Source organism: Amphimedon queenslandica, unplaced genomic scaffold (genome assembly GCF_000090795.2).
Source record: "Amphimedon queenslandica unplaced genomic scaffold, v1.1 AMPQUscaffold_10632_Cont16580, whole genome shotgun sequence".
NCBI lineage: Eukaryota > Metazoa > Porifera > Demospongiae > Haplosclerida > Niphatidae > Amphimedon > Amphimedon queenslandica.
Window position 1 is genome coordinate 11 of NW_003549113.1, and position 7,354 is coordinate 7,364.

At 34.0% G+C, this 7,354-nt stretch overlaps 4 long non-coding RNA genes across 5 annotated transcripts; 1 reads left to right on the plus strand and 3 right to left on the minus strand.

Moving 5' to 3' along the window:
• Window positions 1–407: 407 nt before the first annotated feature.
• LOC109589999 (uncharacterized) lies at window positions 408–610 on the plus strand. Its single transcript, XR_002189046.1, has 2 exons — window positions 408–493; window positions 554–610. It is a non-coding gene; the product is annotated as an uncharacterized LOC109589999 (long non-coding RNA).
• Window positions 611–2,226: 1,616 nt separating this feature from the next.
• On the minus strand, window positions 2,227–2,893 carry LOC109590000 (uncharacterized). Its single transcript, XR_002189047.1, has 2 exons — window positions 2,366–2,893; window positions 2,227–2,321 (listed from the first exon to the last, which is right to left on the minus strand). It is a non-coding gene; the product is annotated as an uncharacterized LOC109590000 (long non-coding RNA).
• A 345-nt stretch (window positions 2,894–3,238) lies between these two features.
• LOC109590001 (uncharacterized) lies at window positions 3,239–4,510 on the minus strand. 2 transcript variants are annotated; one of them, XR_002189049.1, is made up of 5 exons: window positions 4,407–4,510; window positions 4,261–4,363; window positions 3,874–3,910; window positions 3,698–3,820; window positions 3,239–3,262 (listed from the first exon to the last, which is right to left on the minus strand). It is a non-coding gene; the product is annotated as an uncharacterized LOC109590001 (long non-coding RNA). The 2 variants fall into 2 exon arrangements; XR_002189048.1 differs by having other exon boundaries at window positions 3,239–3,315.
• A 1,726-nt stretch (window positions 4,511–6,236) lies between these two features.
• On the minus strand, window positions 6,237–7,347 carry LOC109589998 (uncharacterized). Its single transcript, XR_002189045.1, has 4 exons — window positions 7,088–7,347; window positions 6,920–7,006; window positions 6,385–6,469; window positions 6,237–6,334 (listed from the first exon to the last, which is right to left on the minus strand). It is a non-coding gene; the product is annotated as an uncharacterized LOC109589998 (long non-coding RNA).
• Between the last annotated feature and the right edge of the window lie 7 nt (window positions 7,348–7,354).

A 7,354-nucleotide genomic window follows, 5' to 3' on the forward strand; every position in this document is an offset into this window, starting at 1 on the left:
GAGGATAGTGGACTCTGATGCTCCTTCTTATGTTAGGAAACCACCACTACAAGTTCTTAAAACTGCTGAAAGAGAGAAGAAGTTAAAAAATCAGGAAGCTTGTCACTCTATCCATTCTAGCTTCACTCCACTCTGTATGACAGTAGATGGTCTGTTGGGTCCAGAATGATAACAAATTTATGTATATTTATAGCTAATGGTGTGCACTTCTGCACCTGGAATGGGTATAGATGTTCCTAATATAGACTAGGTTGTTAAACTTGGTTAGCACATTTGAGGAATTAGTCCAACAGTTTGGAACGGCTGGAAGAGATGGCAGAAAGGCAAAGGGTATTGAATGCTATGAAATTTTTGTGATGCAACATAATTTTGGTACAGGTCTCCTTTTTTGTGACAATAACCTCTAGCATGCTTTATTTTGGGGTAAAGATACATTGTGTAAGTCATATGATGAGAAAAAACTGCAGTTATCAAAATTTCAAGATGTTTGTAGGTACATGTATATCATTTTTATTACCATGTGCCATCAATTTTATGTTATACCCATATACAGGTATGCTTTTGCTCATCATCATTGACGAGATACCAGCTAGTCCTGTAAACTACTGGATAAAAGAATTAAATCTTCAGGAAAATGATTGTTTACAGCTAGAAGGAACCCATCACCTTTCAGACAAGCATGTCATAGCTACTGCTAAACTACTGTCAAAACAATTTCCAGACATGCCAATGATTCAGTCGTGTTTGTATACTCAGAAACTAAGTCTCATTCAGCTGGCTACAAATGATTCATTATTTTTCCACAACTTTGGGGACCATTGGGTTACTAGTCATTTTATGGATGGCATTGCTTTTCTTTATGACTCCTTCTACACAGAGATCATTCACTCAGAGTTAAAGAAGCAGCTCATTGCCCTCTATGGATCTGCTATGGTAGAAGTACCGTGGTTGGTGAAGCAAAAGGTGATAAGGATTGTGCCTGCTTTGCAGTAGCATACGCAGTATCTATTCTTTATGGAAATGATCCTGCTAACAATATAGTCGATCAGTCACACATGAGACAACACATGATTGAATGTCTCAAAAACATATTTTACATGCTATTCCCATCTATGACATGAAAATCAAGATGCAATGTATCAGAATATGTTACCCAACTACATTGATTATTACAAACAAGTTAACAAATGTATGTTATTTAATGTTGTATTGGTCTATGTAGCTAATTATACTTGCAAAATGCATGGTGGAATGCTAAAGGTGACCAAATAAATGTTGCGTAGCTATCCCATATAGCAGGAAATTTTAGAGGGAGTTGAATTCGGCAAATTACTATATTTTGGTAATTGGCAAATTTGTGGTCACATACCATTGAGCATGCATATAATGGCTTGAAATGGTGGATTTTATTTTGGAGTTTTGCTATCAAAATGCCAAGTTCACCAACTTCAATTCCCTCCAAAATTTTCCACTACGGTATGTGAGGGAAACAAAGTGCTGTTACATTATGAAAAAAAGTGCAGAGGGCACAAATTCTTCCCCATAGTATTATAGAGACAAAATAGGGTAGCAAGCATTAATTCTTCCCTTAAGTATTGTAGGAACAAAATAGTGCAATTCTTCCATATAGTATTGTAGGGACAAAATAGTGCTTGGTACTAATTTCTGCCTACATAGATAGGTCAAATTGTATATGTGTATAATAGTTCCTAGTGACACCATTATGTAGGAAGGAAATAGTGCATTTGAACACTATTTCCTCCCTCTATAATCATGGTTTTTAAATTTAGTGACATACTCTACCGATCGTAAAAAACAGACATACCCCAAGTTACACAAAAGCTTCAAAAACGTTTGCAAAACAGCTGATGGCAATTAGATATATAAGTATAAAACAACCAAAGACTTAGCTGTAGCAACAAGTGAAGTGATGCTACAAGTTACAAAAAGTCTATCCATTCAGGAGTCATGCAATAAGTAAAATAGCTGTTTGGCTTGCTATTAATAGTACTACTTCATCTCATAACAAGACATTTTCCTTCAATTCCACTTAAGATGATTGACAATGAGCCACAACTCTCGTTATTGCCCTCACCCACGCCATAGGCTTATAGGAAAGGGTACTGCTCTCCTTAATTACATGTACTTCTCCTGCAACTCTTCTATGGACCATTCCTATCCACTAGCTATGCTTAACTAACACACAGAGTTACATGAAATCATACCTTTTCCCAACTTTTCTTTCCCAAATGATGAAATCTTTCTTTTCTTAGGGTCCTCCTGTCAACTTTTCTTGTCTTAGCTCGTGTCTTTGGCATCTTCTATAGATACATCATACATCTTTGTTAGAAACATTCAATTTTACCTCAATTATTAAACAGGGTCCAACAAAAGTAACTTGGATAAAACAGCGATACACAGTTAAAGTGAACAGTCAACAGTCTTATAGCCGCACCTACTCAAATTTATTGCATTATAGATACTACATACACACATGGATAGCAAACAGGAAGTGATATTGATGTGCCATATGCTATGCTCTTGACGCCGGATATGACTCATAGAGCATATGATGAATAATCTACACACGTAAATAAGCATGGCCATTAGCAATGAAGACAGATAGTGAGGAGTTTCACTTCATTTAGAGCCAAGTTCTCAGTTGGATGAGCTCCAGGTGAATACTTCTACCACCAAGTAGGTCAAATCACACATTTATTTTGTGATGAAGTCAAAAGGGGATAAAACAAAAGCTCTAGAGACTATTGTGTATTACATCAAACATAAGATATTATTTCATATGCCTATAATAATAATTTTAGTCATAATTTAGGTTCAACAGATGCTTTTTGCCATCTATATATACAAAGTTTTATCAAAACCTTCACTCTTTCAGAACAAAATTCATCGTGTGCAAAGTTAGCGTATTCCCTTCCTGTTTCTCACTTAATCATGTGAGACTAAATTATCATAAACTTTAATTCATAAGAAAGTAATCATATTCATGGAGACTGTAATAATATTCATAAATGCAATATTATATTTATAGCAAAACATTAATGCTGTCACTTGCTTGCAAAAGCTACAATAAGTAGAATTATCAATAAAAACAAAACTGCATTTAGTAATGAAAAAGTAGCAGTGCTATCTGGTAGAATCAATAATGGCAAGTTTCCTACTCGCTTATTTGTTGAAATCCATGCTTCACTTAAGCTGCCATACACAAGGAAAATGAGAACATCAACTTCCATTGCAACCGAGTCTGGAATGAGAGAAGGGAGATAAAATTACCTAATTACTAGAACAAGTAAGTTCCTAAAGAATTAAAAGATATGCACAAATATTTAAAAAATATTTGAAGTTCAATGCATAATTGATAAACAGTGCATGGTAAAAATTTAAGAGCAGCACAAGTGGTACAATTTTTTAAAATCCTTTTAAGTTTCGGTATTTATAATTTAAAGACAGACATTACTGCATAGCCAGTAATTTTTGTGGGTTGCAAAGTTCATGGATTTCGTGGATTCCTTATTGATTCATGAAAATTAATTTAGCACGGTACCTGCATGGTACACGTGGTAGAATACACGAAATTCAAATCTGCGAATTGGATTGTTAGTAGATTTCGCAAAATATAGGACCCAAAGAAATTACCAGCCATACGGTATTATATGTACATGTATTACAAAAGGCTTACTGATACTGCATTGTGTCCATTCTACAGGTACAATGGATAACAAACAGTAGTCCCCCAACTCAACAGTCAACAATCATATGATTAACACATGTCAGGCTGAGGCTGTCCTTGCCTGTAGCCAATCTATGATAAAGCAGTCAAAAAATTATAGCTACATGTACATGACATCAACTAACTTTCTCTAACACAAGCATCCGTGACTACAAGACGCACCTAAAAGTGTTAAAATTAAGTTGTTAGTACTTGTACTTTACCGTAAATATCAATAAATGACTTTAAAATACACAAATCCCGATATACATGTACAAGGGAGTGGCGACTCCACCCTGTCCAACAAAAGCAGGAACTTGTCCATCACTACAAGACGCACCTAAAAGTGTTCAAATTAAGTTGGTAATACTTGTACTTTACGGTAAATATCCATTAATCCCATTAAAATACACAAATCCCGATATACAAGGGAGTGGTGACCCTGTCCCGTCCAACAAAGATCAGGAACTAGTCCGTCACTACAAGACGCACCTAAAAGTGTTCAAATTAAGTTGTTAGTACTTGTACTTTACCGTAAATATCAATAAATGACTTTAAAATACACAAATCCCAATATACATGTACAAGGGAGTGGCAACTCCGCCCCGTCCAACAAAAGCAGGAACTGGTCCATCACTACAAAACGCACATAAAAGTGTTCAAATTAAGTTGGTAATACTTGTACTTTACGGTAAATATCCATAAATCCCATTAAAATACACAAATCCCAAAATACAAGGGAGTGGTGACCCTGTCCCGTCCAACAAAGATTAGGAACTGGTCTGTCACTACAAGACGCACCTAAAAGTGTTCAAATTAAGTTGGTAGTACTAGTACTTTATCGTAAATATCAATAAATGACTTTACCATTTTAGGTTGTAGACATTAATCCATTCAGTTACTCCTGGCTCACAAGGATGAATTACAATAGCATCATATATCTACATGTACACACAGTATGTTATACAGTTGTATCAATTAAAGATGAAAAATTACTTAATGATCATGTACATGTACATTGTACATCATGCAAATGCAAATTTCAGGAATTCAAGAAACAAAAGTAGTAAAATTACATACCGTACATTTGAAATGAAGAACTACACATCCTGTATGCACATGTACATGTACATAGGTATCAAGCAGGCTTAAATAATTATTTGAGTGTGGTCAAATGCTTAAATAGTACTACAATAGAGTACTCGTACCCATACTCAATACAATTTGCAAAAATGAGGGACTTGTACTTGTACTCATTTAAAAATTTTAACAGGTACGTACTTAAATAAATGTAAGATTAGTTGACACTGTGAAGCAAATGACCTTCAGTAAGCAACACAAAGCATAAAAGTGCAAATGAATTATTGTTTGACATACATTTTTGTATTATTGTATGTTATTTTATGATTTAAATTGCCAAAAAATATTTTTAAATGTATATAATTATATGTTACTACTATACAGCGAAGGCATGTAATATAAAGCAGTTCATGAGTCAATGTCCATTCACTTGATCCAATCCAAAGATCAGAGATGTAGCAATACATAAGTTGCTTAATGATCAATGATTTGTTTCTTATATGTTAGCAGTGCAATTCTGACTGTTGTCTGGTATCAGCAGGTAGGCATGCACAATTACTTGTTTTGAACAATAGAAGTACTAATATTGAATGAATAACTACAGAGATAATCAGCTAAACATACTTTCTGCATGCTTAATGTGGGGGTGGGGCTGAAGGTTTTTAGCTGAAAACTCCAAGAAAAAACATCACAAGTCCCAAAAAATGCAATGAAGTTCTTAATACAATAATTAACTAGTGCTACAGCAAGGTTAAAAGTTGAATGCAATGGTCAATAAAAATTTGTCTTAGCAGAAGCTAATTTGCTTTTCAAGCCCTGTAAACCAATCAATAGTTATATACATTATGTCTGAAACAAAGTTTTGGTCAAAAGTAGTCAAAATATGAAATTTGGTTGCAACAACCTTTCAACCATGCTGTAGCACTTGCTAATTATTGTATTAAGAACTTCATTGCATTTTTGGGACTTGTGATGTAAAACATTGGAGTTTTTAGCTAAAAACCTTCAGCTTCTTTCCCTCATTAAGCAAGCAGAAAGTATGTTTAGCTGATTATCTCTGTAGTTGTTAATTCAATATTAGTACTCTTATTTTTCAAAACAAGTAATTTTGAATTCCTACCTGCTGATACTGGACAACAGTCAGAATTGCACTGCTCACATACATGAAAAAAATCATTGATCATTATGCAACTTATGTATTGCAAAATCTCCAATTGTAGGAGTGGATCAAGTGAAAGGACCTTGCCTCATGAACTTCTTCATATTACATGCCTTCGCTGTATAGTAGTAGCAAATAATTATTACATTTAAAATTTTTTTTTTGCAACTTAAATCATACAATAACATACAAGAATACAACAATGTATGGTACAACTATAATTCATTTCCACTTTTATGCTGCGTGTTGCTTACTGAAGGTCATTTGCTGCACAGTGTCAACTAATCTTACATTTAAACATTAATGATTATAAAAAAATAATTATTTTAATCAGTTTTTAGTCTTAGTGTTGTCTTGATGCTATTGTCCTAAAACCAAAGAAAGTAACATAAGAAGGGAAATATGTACTAGAGCTTACTTGAATTATGTAAGACTCATTATGTGATGACATCAGGAGTATCTTGGTCCATTGCAAGATAGAGGTACATAGCAGGATTGAGGCACTAAAGAAAAAAAAGGTTAGAAAGAAAGAGAGGTGCATAGCAATGAATTGTAATGGTAATTCAAATTTATTACAAAAGAATGATTTTCAGTAATGTTAATGTTGTGATAATTTGTTTATTTGAGACATAGTGGCAATGGCATTCCTGTAAATGTACATGTACATGTACCTCTGCTTTACTCAATTAGTGAGTCAGTGTCATACATGTAGGCCTGTGACAATTACAATTACAATTAGTCAATTACCCAGGAATCCCCTGATTGAAATACATGTACATTACATATCACTTACCATCATTATGCTTCAGCCAATGCAACAAAGCATTAATGTTACTTTGTTGGACATATCTTAAATAATCAAATGTACATGGATTCAACAGAATACTATACTCCCTCTCACTCTTAGTACAAGCACTGTACACTAGAGCACATTAGTGTGCATTGTGTCTTACCATTACAATTTTGTTAGCATTTATTTGCATTCCTGTTCCCACATGATTGCAGCTAGCAAATGACAATGTCTGTGATATACCATTGTACTATAAAATAATAATAATATTAGTAATAATAACGATGTTTATATAAATTATGTATATGTATGGAATTTTACAGTTGCTTACTGATACTAGAACTGTGTTAACACAAGAAAGAGAGAAGACATGAGAGACCTAGCAAAGGAATGAGAGAAAGCAAAAGTTAGTTATAATTATGCATATGTGTGTATGAAGAGGAGAGAAAGGCAAAGGAGAGAAAGGAGACAAAGATGCACAAGGACAGGAGTCAAGGAACACAAACATGAGAAAACAGAAATATGCAGTACCTATTAATACAGATGAACTGTTTATTATAAACGAATATAACATTGCCAATAATACTTACAGTCTGGG